The following is a 15,647-nucleotide window of genomic DNA, read 5'->3' as shown; positions in this document are numbered from 1 at the left end:
AGAACGAACCATAGGTTTTATACTCCAATCTTCAACGACCATCTTTTCAAAACCATCCTTCTCCAACCAAGAATTAAATAATTTAAAAGGGATTGGGCCACATTTAAGCTTATTTTGACGGAAAAGAATCGGACGATGATCCGCAACAGATAAATCTAGTGCAACAGCTTCAATGTTCATGATTCGAGAAAATAACTCATCCGACAGTAAAAATCGATCAAGTTTACTAAGTTTTTTACAACTAGAATCCACCCGAGTAAACGAGTACCCACCCAAAGGAATATCGATCAGCCCCGCATCAGAAATAAAGTCATTAAAATACCTGGCAACCGTGTGAGAAAATGAAGTACCCAATCTTTCATGTTGAAAACGCACTGCATTAAAATCACCCATTAAAAAAATAAAAGCCCGGCTTATTATGAATGCATTCCAACAGCGATTGCCATAAATTTTTTTTATCCCGTTCGTCTTGAGGAGCATAAATATTTACTATAGTACATTTCAAATCTAAAATAGTCCATTCGCCTTCCACTGCCACAAAGAAGTTCGAACAAAAAACAGAATGTTTAACAAACATCGAGTTGTCCCACACCGACAAAATACCGCCAGAATGGCCCCGTGCCGCACTAAAAGCAAAATCAAATCAATGACATGGATGATTAAGGTGTTCAAAATCGAATATCCGAATTTGGATTCGAATTTCGGGTACGTATCCAGAATTTTCAGATACTTGGTATCACTATCCAAATTTGTTTCCGAAATTTCTAATTAATATTTATTATTTAATAATTTTAGAAAAATGTATTGGATCATTTATATATTCGAGATTTTCTAGAATGACTATTTGATTCCAAAAATCCAGATATCCGGATTTTTGGATATATCAAGTTTGAAATTTCGGATAGTTCGGGTTCTATTTTGGATTCAGATTTTTTTGCGCGCCTCAGATATCAAAGAGACTCGTGAAGTCCTGCAAATTAACCAGCTTACTATATATATGAGAACTTTGGTGACGCAAGCCCATGATTGTTCTATTTGACGACGCATGATTGGACCATGTAAATTATATATTTCTTTTTGTTTTGTTTTAACTTTAATAATTAATTTTATTTAAATATTATAAAAAATTAAATTACACACGTAGAAAATCCGGCCCTCCCCTTCCTCACAAAAAATCCTTCTTATATTTATCCCCTGTAACCGCATAATGGAGTATGCATCAATCTTAAGGGGGAAGGGGCACTTATGGAGTCATGGGTACTACCCATGCACCGGTCAATTGCACACTGCCATCTCATCTATACCCTCAAGTGCCACAAATTAGAAAATCACCGACAATACTTACCCACAAGTACTCTAGAACCTTTTGTTTTCTTTATTTAAGTGAAATTAAACACAAAATAAACATAAGTTGGTTAAGTGGCAAAGATTAACCACATGGTTCAAAGACATGCATACTTGCATAGGTGATGGCGGTGTTGCCACATGGGTTCGAAGCTTGCCATGGGAAGTAACTCCTAAAGAAGCTAGCTAGAAATCAAGATCGAGCTAAAGGAGTGAACACCTTCAAGATTAGAATGAACATTGCCGTTAAAAGGAATCTCCACTGATAGATCTTGGTTGATAATAATGGTATCTTTCTCTTTGCTCATAACACTACTTAGTCTCATCATTGAGAGAAAGGTTTGTATGTGTCTAACCTCCAGCATGGTAGTCTATATGAACTAATTAAGTTTTGTTGTCGATCTTAATTGTGGTTCCCATACCTTGTTTTGGAAGGATCGATTCTTGATTATGACGACCCATCTTTCATAGTTGAATTGGTTGAATGGACATCGGTCATGCCAACCTTTATGTACTTATATTTACAAGAGTTGCATGTAACTTTGTCTAGATCTATCCAGTGGCGGATCCATGAAATTTTCTCACAAGGGTCAGAAATTTTTTGTATCCGTACACAGTTAACCATCGTTATATAATTTTTTTTGGTCCGGTTCGACCATCCGGTCGGGTCGAATTGCGTCGGTCGTATATATAGAAAAAATGATAATCAAACATAGCATTATATAACAAAAAAAAAGTACGAGAAACTTCATTATAAATGCATAATTATTGAACAATATATCTAGCTTTGTTCTATACAAGCTTTCATTTTCTGAAATCTAACCAAAACATCATCTAGTTTGACATTTATAAGCAGGTTTTTTTCTCAATGAAACAAATAAAACATTCGTTAAACTCTCATCACCCATATGATTATGCAAATCGGACTTCACGTACTCCATCGCCAAAAAACAAATTTCAACGCTTACGGTTGCAATGGGTAATAATGATACGAGAGCTAACCTTAATTAACGAATAAACAATACACCAATGCAAATGAAGTAAGTGAGTAAAATAATGTATAGCCGAAACAATTTTTTTAGATTAAAACACTTAATCTATTAAATTCACTTGACCTATTACTTCCGCTATCATGTTCCTTTTTTTTAATTAGCTTAAATGTAGATTAAGTTGGGAGTTTGAGACTTGTGCTTGAAAATTGAGCATTTGAGCTTAAACCTGTATTTAAATTGTTTTATGTTAAACTCAAATTTAATTGGTATATTATTTATATACATTTATACAGTTAAAGTTGTAAATGTGTAAAAAAAATATTAGGGCCGGTCTCAAATTTCATAAGGTTGTTCTCAAAATTCCAACATGGTTGTTGTGTTGTTCTCGAAATCACACAGGGGTCGGGGTCAAAATTATACAGGGGTCGGTCGGGATTTTAACACATATATACTTGTAAAAAAAATTCACAGGGGTCGGCCGACCCCATACTCAAAGGGTGGGTACGCCACGGGATCTACCGCTACTTGAATCGCATTTATTGAATATTTACCGTGTGTAACCGGTTTATTCATCTTCTAGGGTGTTATCCCTTCAAAGATTTTCATCTCGTGAAGCTTATAGGTTATATATAAATATGAGAACATTCAACAAAATATAAATCGATTGTTGACGTAAATAATTGAAAGAATTGCATTGTGATTTAGTATCATATATGCTACCTCGATAGTTGCTTAAGCAATGAGTTGTGATATTGCAAACTACAAAGAGTAGGGATGTGTACGTTCCGTTTGGGTCGATTTTGGGCTAAAACCAAACCAAAAACCGAAACTTCGGTTTTCGGATTTTTGAAACCATTCGATTTCGTTTCCGGGTTTCTTTTTTTTTCATTTGTTTCAGTTTGGTTTCGGTTTTTTCAGTTTTTGTTATTTGAGCTTGAAAATATAAGGCTAAAAAAAGTTTGCCGAATGTTATCGGTTGATAAAATATTATCAAAATTTATACAAACAAAACTTGATCGAAAGTTGAAGTTACTATGTCTCAAAAGAGTTTAAATTGATAAAAGGTGCTTAATAAAAAAGACGGGACTAGGACACCCGTATCTTGTTAATGAAAACGACTTTTACACATTTGTGATTAATTTTTTTATCGAGTCAATGCGAGCTAACTCACTTTGTAAAGGTTCTTACCGCTTTGGATGAACGGAGTGGTCATCGGGGTGGTGAAAAGATGTCATCGAGACCGCCAGCAACACCACTCCATGTTCTTTGGGCCCGACAAAAAACACCCCTGATTAGGGTCACTACACTGATTTGAAAAGAAAAGAAATAACAAAAAGGAAGGGATATATATAGAGCAAATAAGGAAGAATGGCTTGGGGTGGGTGGGAACACCACCCCATGGTAGACAAGGCCGAACGGGCTTCACGGATCGGGGACACCTCACCCACCTCCCTTATTTAGTGGTAGGTTTTGGGTTCTAACCTCAACATGTCGTATTTATACAAAAGTTTTAGGAGTATTCTAACTTTGCCATTTTATTCTTTTTAATTGAATCGCACAAGGGTGTTTATCAATTCGAAATTCAGGTTCATTGAAATTGAATTCGATAACAATACCATCTAAAAGAAAAAACAAGAAACCAAGCCCAACTTTTCTGTTAAACAAAAACACTACTCTAATTTAATTTGGTCTAATATTAGTTAAAAAAAATATTAGGCCCATCTCTTAGTTTAAAAGATAGGCCCATTTCTTTCTGCAAATAATAAAGGCTTAAATCCAAACAAAGCCTGTATGAAATCCCTACCAGAGGCTCAGCCTTTTTGATAGGGTGCCCTTAGGTGAAAATACCGGTTAACCGGTTACTAGGCTTTTGATTATCAACGAAACTTGTTATTGGTCAAAGTGGTAAAAATCGGTTATTCCAATAATTTGTTACAGTTAGTTTCAGGTTTTGATATCAAAAAACACTAGACTTAGTAACTGGTTAGGTTGATAATCGAACTGGTTAATCAGTTTATATCGACAAACTGGTTACTAATCAGGTTCGGTTTTGGGTCCTAACAGGTTCAGTTAGGTTAACTTGTTAGAATATCCACCTTTGTCGCCCCGAACAGTCACTAGGAGGCTTTGCTGCCACCTTGAACCACCGAGTTCATTGGTACGCACTAGAAATCATAATAGTCACAAACAAGTTTGTATCTCACGCCTCCTAACTTGTGTCGATATTTATTATGGTCTCATTCTTGTTTTAAGTAAATTCAACTAAACTAAAATAACTTGATGGCATTAAAATCACCAACACATGTCTATATGTTTTTACTAGTAACTTATTTTGTGATTAAAGCTCCTAGCCTTCTAATATTAAGATAAGTTATGCATCCAGTATGAATTTCGATACGCATTTAATTTTGCATATGTTAAGGCTCGTAAGACTTTGACACATTGAAGTACTGTATTTCGAAACAATTGATTTTGCTTTCTATATGCATTTGATATCGCATATGTTAAGACTCAAAGTTGTAATGTAATGGCATCTAAACAAAAAGATTAAAAAAATGTCTTCAAAACATTTTGTGTGGTAACAGAACCAAACAAGTTTCGGAGATTTTTAGAGAATAAAAGACTACCGGCTCACATTATTAGAGGGTGGTATGAAAATATAAATCATTTTAGCCAAGTAATAAATTATAGACGTGAGCAAAATTGAATCATAATAATAAGTTAATAACAAAAAAAAAGCAGAACCATTAACCCAAAAATTAATTGAAATAAACCGTAAGTACTAAACTGTTGGGGTGAACAAAAATCAAACTATAACCGAAAATAGAACTGTTAATTAATAAAATTAAATGAAATTAACCATAACCGAACAAAGCCGACAATATTCTCAGCCTGTAACGGCCAAAGTTGAACATACATGTAATGACCAAATAAACTCGCAAACCGGGTAAACTCTGGCTAGTCATGGCTTAGGACAAGTCAAGAAGCATGTTTAATGCAATGACATCATATATCATTAAATGTTTGTTCAAAGATAACTAAATTAGGCAAGCGGTGCATGTCGAATAATATGTCATACTTCTTGAAATTTCATGCAAACCAGGAAAAAATAACACATCTTATGTCATTGAGCACCGTACCATTAACTAGTATACTAAAAATACTTCACTAACCAACCAATTATTCATTCATTACAACACAATTCATGCACTAACTTATTAGCATTTACCAACTTACCCATTTTACCATATATCAATATTTACTTTAACGTTTTCTCGCGTCTCATGACGACTGGCGGTTTTAATGTCTGACATAATGACTCGTGGATTCTTTGTCGTCAATAGCTCATACGTAAATCCTTCCACGTATTACCTTAAGGATCTGGCACAATAACTTTACGATGACGATTTATTTGGACGCTTCTTAAACACGTTAAAAATAAATATATAACTAAAATTTAGGGATGTGAATTTGAGACACTAACTGAAAACACAACAACGTGAAATTTGCTGGCTTGGAATCGATATAAACGGGTTTGAGTTAGTTCCTAGGTTGACACGTTTAACCCATTTATTTTTTAATTTTATTTTTTTATGTAATAAATTAAAGTAGTTGGCCATGTAAAACCAACATATAAATTACAAACTTCTGGGTCGAATGAGTTGTGTTCGGGTCACTCATGAGCATTCATGTCGTGTTTGGATTCACATAACTAACACAATTTTCTTGATTTTCATGTTCGGGTTCACGTTTATGTAGTGCTGGACTTGCCAACCAACGAACACTACCCATTTAACACCCCCTACACAAATTTAGAGATAAGTCAAGACTGTTACATCTAAATAAAAATTTATTGAATGTTAGAAACAGTTGGCAACTGCATGTTACTCTCGTCCTCGTCCAAATGGATATAATAACAAGTGGAGTCTTCCCAAACCTCAACCCATATCTTTCGAACTTCAAACACATTCCTTCCAACTCGTTTTTCACGAACTCCATTCATATTAAAATTAGCCTCTCACATATAATAATAATAATAATAATAATAATAATAATAATAATAATAATAATAATAATAATAATAATAATAATAATAATAATAATAATAATAGCTAAACTTTCACCTGATCAATGGGGCAATCCCCCTCTTCCCATTCACCGTCTTCCTCCACCGCTTCTATCAACTATACTTCTTTCCTTCCAGATGATATATTAGCCATAATTTTCAACCACCTTGATATCAGCGACCGCAAGCGTTGCTCGCTCGTATCCAGAAGATGGCTGCTCGTCGAAGGCCAGAGCCGGTACCGTCTCACGCTCATCGCTCAATGCGCAATCTCCCTCTACCTCGGTTTAATGTTTTCACGGTTCAGTTCGGTGATGGATCTCTATCTACGATGCTCCCCTAACCACCGCAGCGTAGAGGACTTCGGGCTGACCCTAATATCCATCCATTGCCCGAGACTCATGCGCCTCAAGCTCCGTGGCTGCAATAACATTACCGAGTTAGGTATGGAGGCGTTAGCCCATTACTGCAAGCAGTTGAAGAAGTTCTCGTGTGGAGCTTGTGTGATTAGCGTCCACGCAATCAACGCACTCCTCGACAACTGCAGTTCTCTTGAAGAACTATCAATTAAGAGGTTGCGCCTCCACAGCATCAACGACGAAACGACGCTGGAGCTAGTCCGTCCTGGCGCCGCTGCTTCGTCACTCAAATGCATACATCTTCACAGAGTTTGCGGCTCCTTTTTCGAACCGTTAATTACTGGTTCGAAGAAACTGCAGTCGTTGAAACTGATTCATTGCATGGGTCGATGGGATAGTGTACTGGAATCAGTTGCCGTTCCTGGTAATAACATAATAGAGGTCCATTTGGAGAGACTTCTGGTGAGTGATACCGGTCTCTCTGCGTTATCAAACTGTCCGCGTTTGCAAATTTTTCATATTGTTAAGATTCCTGATTGCACCGATGCTGGAGTGATCGCGGTAGCTGAAAGCTGTCATTACTTGAGAAGGCTTCTTATCGACGGCTGGAGGATGAATAAAATCGGACATGATGCCTTAATGGCAATTGGTACACACCTTGTGCACCTTAAGGAGCTGATTTTGATTGGCGTAAACCCTACCATGATAAGTTTACGTGAAATTGCAATGCATTGTAAGAAGTTGGAGCGATTAACGCTATGTGGATGCGATACGGTTTATGATGATGAAGTTTTACGTATCGCGTTTTATTGTGATGCATTAAAGACGCTCAGCATTAGATGTTGCCCTGTAACTGATTTTGGGATTGAGTCTTTTGCTTATGGCTGTCCTAATTTGGTGAATATTAAGGTGAAGGGTTGCAGAAATGTTTCAAGTGGAACTGGGAATTGGTTACGTGCGAGGCGGGGATTGTTGGAGGTTTATTTGGATAATGAACCTCGAACCGTGGATGCAGCTGCAAACGAAAGTGGCGCACAAGAAGACGTGGTCGAGGTCCCTGCTACAATGAACCATGGTGTTGATGCACAACCCGAGTTGGTGGCTAGTAGCTCGAATCTACGGTCCTTTTTCAAGACGCGGTTTGGGGTTTTCGGTCGCAGGGGTCTTGCGGCTTGCGCTTTCGGGAGGAGCTCAGGTGGCAACGGCAGTTCCAGTGGTGGCTCATAAATTACTTCGTTTATATAATTACTGTTTAAACTTACATTTAGATTTGATAAAAAAAAATTCCTTTTTCTTTTTTCGTTTTTAGTTTTATTATGTAAACTACAAGCGGTAATTTGAACACTACACAAATTACTTCGTATACCATAGTGGTTGTGTTTATGAAGAATATAATTTGAGGTTTACTCTATCTCTTCCATTCAATACCCTTGCCCTTGAATTGGGCACATCCGGTCTTCTTGTGGTTGCTTGACGGCACCACTTTCTTGTCTTCTTCTTTGTTGCGAATAAGACCGCTTATCAAGTAACCAGTCAATTCCATCACAGAGTCGGCTGTTTGTGGAAGGTGACACCTTACCATGTCGCTCGCAGGAGTCCTCATATGTAACGAGTGACTTTGCTGGACTCAGGGGTGACAAGCTGGGGCACAAGTCGACAGTATTCATAAAATTTTGTGTTGTATTCACGGAGGTGCGTTCCTATGACTTTATGACTAAGGAATTTGGTTTGGATTTGGTCGGTTTCGTGCATCAGGCAGAACTTCGCCAACACCATCTCTTTAAACTCCTCCCACATCAAGTTGTACAACACCAGTCTTCCTTTGCTCATGATCAGTGTGTTCCACCATTTCAGCGCTTCTCCTTGAAACATTTGTGCGGTATATTGTATTTTCTGTGCTCGGAGCACTTGCTTATGATCACGATCGATTCCATCTCTTGTAGCCATCTTAGGGTGGCAATGGCACATTTGTCGCTATAGAATTCCTTCGGTCCGAAGTTCTTGAAATTTTTAAACGAACAACTTTCAATCTTCATCTTCTTAAATTTTATATTAAATTCTCCTCTAGCGTTTGATTCATGAACACTTCCTTCAAGATGAGACGGTTTAGGACGTGATTTAATAGATTTTCGAGATTGTTCAGCAGAATTGGTTTGCTTAGTTTGAGACCTACTGTGAGATTCGGCTCTCACAGCTTCTTTTGTCATCTTTTGTATATGATTCATATATTTATCAGGTATTTTTTCTTGTTCTTGTTCTTTATCTTTATGTGCACGGTTTTTTTCATCCTTTCGAGAAGCTTCAACATTACTTTGATTCGACATTCTGAAGTTTAAATTACGTTCATTTCTTTAACAATCATTTTATTCATTTATTTATTTTACAATTATATATATATGTACTTAAAAGATATATATATATATATATATATATATATATATATATATATATATCTCCCTATCCATACGAGAACGTTTTAGCGTTCTCTATTTAAAACACATAAACATTACATACAAACATCACACATTCCATTATTTCTTAATCTTTCATAAATTTCTTCACCATATTAGTCATCTTATTGCATTTACGAAGAAGCTTGTCTCCTATCTTCTTCTTTTTGTTTCCATCCATGGATATCTTCTTCCTCGGATCGTCAGTCTCATGTAAGGCCCTATCAAGATGCTCTTCCTGGGACTGCGAGATCTCGTTCATGTATCTATATCGAGGTGGCGGAACGCGGTACCCCATCATAACAATGTCATAGTGGTTCTTGGGGGTATGGTGATGATGTAACGTCAGACGTGTAATTGTATAATGCTTCAGCGGCTTCATTTTTCTGACGTATCTCATCTGCTTGGTCCGCAATTGATGGAATTTTGCCTTGATACGGTGGGAAGCTTGGCGGAGACTTGTTCCTGATTCCTTGAAGGTATTGTACATAGGGGTCTACAGATCCATAGCTTGAATTCTTGTGGAAAAATGGTTGCACACATTCTTGACTTGGTGGGAAATCACAATCTGATGGTTCTTCCGTTGGAGTTGTTACCGCTTCAGTGATTTCTTCATCTTCTTCTGGATCCTCTTCCTTTGGGTCTTCTTCAGGGTCTTCCTTTTCCATTATCTTTGCCGTTTCAGCTACTACAAGATGCAGACGGTGGCTCTCATAGGGTTGAATGACTCTCATCTTTGGCTTCCGTGAGGGACCATTGTAGGTGTTGGGTTGAGAATCAATGGAATCTTATGTAGAGGTTCCGGTGTGCCATCGTCTTTGATCAGAGTGACATTGCATCCGGTCAGAAGGGTTAGACTCGGGGTCCACCTTGACTTGTTTGTTGGCTAAGAATGCATAATACGGATGGGGATTGGGTGGATGATACATTGGTATGTCAGACGGAGGATACTCCGGAATGTTTGATGGATGGTACGTCGGGATGTCGGACGGGTGATACGTCGGTATGATTGATGGATGATAGCTTGAATGTCTCGGTGCTTCATAGTCTTGCCTTGGTGGATCATCGGGTATGTTAATTGGTAGTTGTTCGGTGTCGGGAAAGTAAACCGGTATGGATCGTTTGATTGGGTGATCTTGGTTGAAGAAATCTTCGTAATAGTCTTCGCTCATGTTGTCTTTTGGTAGGGGTTCGGGGTTTCCAGCTCTTCTTGCATCTCGCATAAAGCTATCCGTCATCTTATTGAAAGACATCTATGGGTTGGATGGTTTAGATTGCGGGGGGATGGAAAAGGTTACTAGCCTATCTTATCCCTATTTATATTTAAACAAATAATAAAATATTTTTCCTATTCACTTGGATCGAAGCTTAGGTATTATTATTTAATACCTAATTCGCTAAGATCGATGACTCTGATACCAACTTGTCACACCCCCATCTTAGGCCTAGGCGTGCGACTAACAACTGGTACCACTTTTGTAAACTTATCAGAGTTAGCGGATTAAAGCGTAAAATATAATTGCGTGGATTAAAATATTATAAAATTTACACTAACAAAACACGGGACTTAAAAGTTCCCGGTTATTGTTTACAAAAGATTACTTGTTTTATACAAAAACCACCATTCATATTTTGATATTAACAAAATGATCTGAGCCATCAGATCGCCTGGATGTCACTTCGTCCTTCCAAGCGTCCATCCTTCATTACCTGTAAAATGTTTAGAAAATACGTCAGCAACGTGAATAAGCTGACGTATAAAATATTTTTCTTTACTTGATTACCCCTCGAGACATAACTTAGGTCAGGGCCATCGTGGTTTAGGAATAATCAAGTTTTAAAAACAAAACACAATTATAAACTTAAGTACCATCAAGACACCTCAGCAAACACAGCAGCGTTCGACATTACTTAGGTACCATCAGTATACACATGATTACCCTCACTCGGACGTAACTTAGGTCCGGCCCATCGAGGCGGAGGCTCATAACCAGGTGTGGAGCGGTGTGCCCACCGAATTTTTACCACATATGTAAGGATCCAAACAAACATACACGACAGCCTGAGGACTAGCGGTTACTTTTGTTTATAATGTTTTAGAGATACGTAATCTCATGTAATCAATTTGTTTGACACGTTTAATACAAGTTTATAAAGTTGGACGTATTCACCTTTTCTTTGAAAATATCAGCTTCAATGCACTGATCGGTTCTTCCTTTTTTGCTATCTCACACATATAGTGCGAGTATAACCTTTTGTTAATACCGGATCTTTAATCTGGCTTAACACCTTTAGTCTCTTTTGTATATTCTTTACCTTAATTATATTTTCTTTTTAAACATTTAGTTTAGATATTCATTCTTTTCTTTTTACAAGTTAAACTTCTAGTTTTACTTTTCTAAAACTCTACGTTTCTTCTTCTTGAAGAAACATATATTTTACTTTTAACAATTATTTAAGAATAATAATAATAAACTTAAATTATATTTATAACAAAGAATCACATTATATATATATATATCTTTCTTTGTTATTTTTTCTTTGTAATTTTCGAGGTATCGAGTATACCCTCGACTTAAGGTTTAAGCCTTTTAATATTTTATTATTATTTTATTTAGGCATTATGCCTACCTTGTTTCACTTATAATACCCTAGACACTTGGGCAACACTTGACGCCTTCTTGTTTTCTAGTGAATCTTGATTAAAACTTTCTTTAACACGCCAACCAATGCACGCCAAATCTTTGATCTTTGTTGCCACGTACTTTGAGGCAAGGTGTCGGCTCGTCTCCTTGGTGACACAAACTTCGAGATATCGTCGTCGGTATGTGGCACGGATTTCGAGATACGTCGGGTTAAGGCATGAAAAACGAAGAAACTTGGCACGATTTACGATATTTAGAGAGAGAGTGGGATTTCTAGATAGAGAAGTGAGTTGTGAAGGTTGGTGTGAAGAAATGAGACGCTGTAGCTTGCTATTTATAGGCTGACCCGGGACCATCGTGATACGCGATGGCTTGGGGAGAAACCCGTCGCGTATCGCGACGTAGGGTTGATGAGTTGTCAGGAGGCTTGCCACGTGGTGACACGTGGCATACTTTATGCCACGTGTGGACACGTGGCAAGGCACGTGTCCCTGTGTCAGACAGAGCCATCGCGATACGCAATGCCGTTGGCTCTAATACCGTCGCGTATCGCGATTGGCCAAAAAATCAGAATTATTCTTTTTGATCCTTTTACTTTGAAACTTTGCATTTTTGACCTGATAATTTCATGATGTTACAATTTGTGACCCCATTTTAGATAACGGGTCATGTTCGGGTCAACCTGATCAGTTCATGGGTTGACCCGTTTAACCCATTTATTATTTACTTTTAAATTTAAAATGCCTTTTTTGTAACATTTTAAATTGTTAACATAAGGTATGGTCTATGAATGTCATCTTATTGGTATTAATCATAATGGGCAACTTTTATAAATTTATATAATTTGCATACTTCACTCACGTGAATACATAGATTGTACGGGACCAATTGTGCATTATTATCTGCATCGCTGAATATCGTCAAAATTAAGCTATTAGTTTGAGTGGCCCGAAATTTTGTGATTGTCCGACACTCTTGACAAGACTATATGATGAAGGCGATTTTGGTAATCATGTATTCATATTTTTCTTGATTATGTTATATATTTACACATATTTAACTATGCGCAAGAGGTACATATAGAATTTGAGTATTTATTTTTCATATTTCGACATTTGTACGTAATAAGAAGTTTGAAATCTCCCTCCCAAAAATTTATTGGAAGGTAATCAAACCGTCACATTTGTTAATAAATTAATGTAGTCATTTAATTTCAAAGTTGATATTCCCGTTCACCGGACGTGTCAACTACTAGTTATAGGAGTGAGCAAAATTGAATCATAATAATAATTAAAAAAAAAAGCTGAACCGTTAACCGAAAAATTAGTTGAAATTAACCGTAAGTACTAAACTCTAGGGGTGAACAAAAATCAAACTATAACCGAAAACTGAATTGTTAACCAATAAAATTAAATGAAATTAACCATAACCAAACAATACCGACAGTATTCTCAGTATGTAATGACCAAAGTTAAACATCCATCTACAGACCAAATAAACTCGCAAACCGGGTAAACTCTGGCTAGTCATGGCTTAGGACAAGTCAAGAGGCACGTTTAATGCAATGACATTATACAATATTAAATCTTTGTTCAAAGATAACTAAATTAGGCAAGCGGTGCATGTCAAAATAATATGTCATACCTCTTGATATTTCATGCAAACCAAGAAAAAATACCACATCTTATGTCATTGAGCACCCCCACCATTAACTAGGTATACTAAAAATACTTCACTAACCAACCGATTATTCATTCATTACAACACAGTTCATGTACCAACTTATTAGCATTTACCAACTTGCCCATTTTACCATATATCAATATTTACTTTAACGTTTTCTCGCGTCTCATGACGACTGGCGGTTTCAATGTCTGACGTAATGACTCGTGAATTCTTTGTCGTCACTAGCTCCGACGTAAATCCTTCCACATGTTACCTTAAGGATCTGGCACATAACTTTACGATGACGATTTATTTGGACGCTTCTTAAACACGTTAAAAATAAATATGTAACTAAAATTTAGGGATGTGAATTTGAGACACTAACTGAAAACACAACAACGTGAAATATCCTGGCTTGGGTTCGATATAAACAGGTTCGAGTCAGTTCCCAAGTTGACACGTTTAACCCATTTATTTTTTAATTTTTATTTTTTATGTAATAAATTAAAGTAGTTGGCCATATAAAACCAACATATAAATTACAAACTTCTGGGTCGAATGAGTCGTGTTCGGGTCACCCATGAACATTCATGTCATGCTTGGATTCACATGACTAACGCGATTTTTTTTATTTATATGTTCGGGTTCACGTTTATGTAGGACTGGACTTGCCAACCAACAAACACGAACCATCTAACAACTATACTCAAATTCAAAGATAAGTCAAGACTGTTGCATTCAAATAAAAAATTATTGAATGTTAGAAACAGTTGGCAATTGCATATTACTCTCGTCCAAATGGGTATAATAACAAGTGGACTCTTCTCAAACCTCAACCCACATCCTTCGAACTTCAAGCACATTCCTTCCAACTCGTTTTTCACGAACTCCATTCATATTAAAATTAGCCTCTCGGCTCTCACATATAATAATAATAATAATAATAATAATAATAATAATAATAATAATAGTAGCTAAACTTTCACCTGATCAATGGGGCAATCCCCCTCTTCCCATTCACCGTCTTCCTCCACCGCTCCTATCGACTATACTTCTTTCCTTCCAAATGATATATTAGCCATAATTTTCAACTACCTTGATATCAGCGACCGCAAGCGTTGCTCGCTCGTATCCAGAAGATGGCTGCTCGTCGAAGGTCAGAGCCGGTACCGTATCACGCTCATCGCTCAATGCGCAATCTCCCCTACCTCTGTATAATGTTTTCACGGTTCATTTCGGTGATGGATCTCTATCTACGATGCTCCCCTAACCACCGCAGTGTAGAGGACTTCGGGCTGACCCTAATATCCATCCATTGCCCGAGACTCATGCGCCTCAAGCTCCGTGGCTGCAATAACATTACCGAGTTAGGTATGGAGGCGTTAGCCCATTACTGCAAGCAGTTGAAGAAGTTCTCGTGTGGAGCTTGTGTGATTAGCGTTCACGCAATCAACGCACTCATACACAAATACTGCAGTTCTCTTGAAGAACTATCAATTAAGAGGTTGCGCCTCCACAGTATCAACGACGAAACGGCGCTGGAGCTAGTCCGTCCTGGCGCAACCTGAGCCGGTGGCTAGTAGCTCGAATCTACGGTCCTTTTTCAAGAGTTTGGGGTTTTCGGTCGCAGGGGTCTTGCGGCTTGCGCTTTCGGGAGGAGCTCAGGTGGCAACGGCAGTTCCAGTGGCGGCTCATAAATTACTTCGTTTATATAATTACTGTTTAAACTTACGTTTAGAGTTGATCAAATTTTTTTTTTCTTTTTCTTTTTTTGTTTTTTAGTTTTATTATGCAAACTACAAGCGGTAATTTGAACACCACACAAATTATTTCGTATACCAAAGTGGTTGTGTTTATGAAGAATATAATTTGATGTTTACTCTATCTCTTCCATTCAATACCCTTGCCCTTGAATTGGGCACCTCCGGTCTTCTTGTGGTTGCTTGATGGCACCACTTTCTTGTCTTCTTCTTTGTGGCGAATAAGACCGTTTATCAAGTAACCAGCCAATTCCATCGCAGAGTCGGCTGTTTGTGGAAGGTGACACCTTACCATGTCGCTCGCGGGAGTCCTCATATGTAACGAGTGACTTTGCTGGACTCAGGGGTGACCAGCTAGGGCACAAG

General features: G+C 37.5%; 2 pseudogenes; both read left to right on the top strand.

Moving 5' to 3' along the window:
- The first annotated feature begins 6,467 nt into the window (after positions 1 to 6,467).
- Positions 6,468 to 7,988, top strand: LOC143624576 (F-box protein At1g47056 pseudogene; annotated as a pseudogene).
- Positions 7,989 to 14,514: 6,526 nt separating this feature from the next.
- LOC143624574 (F-box protein At1g47056 pseudogene) overlaps positions 14,515 to 15,647 on the top strand; it is a 34,145-nt pseudogene continuing 33,012 nt past the window's right edge.

This window comes from Bidens hawaiensis, unplaced genomic scaffold (genome assembly GCF_021521415.1).
Source record: "Bidens hawaiensis isolate Kalapana, Puna unplaced genomic scaffold, B.hawaiensis_p1.1 tig00003897_1, whole genome shotgun sequence".
Lineage (NCBI taxonomy): Eukaryota > Viridiplantae > Streptophyta > Magnoliopsida > Asterales > Asteraceae > Bidens > Bidens hawaiensis.
This window is presented reverse-complemented; position numbering and strand designations above follow the sequence as displayed.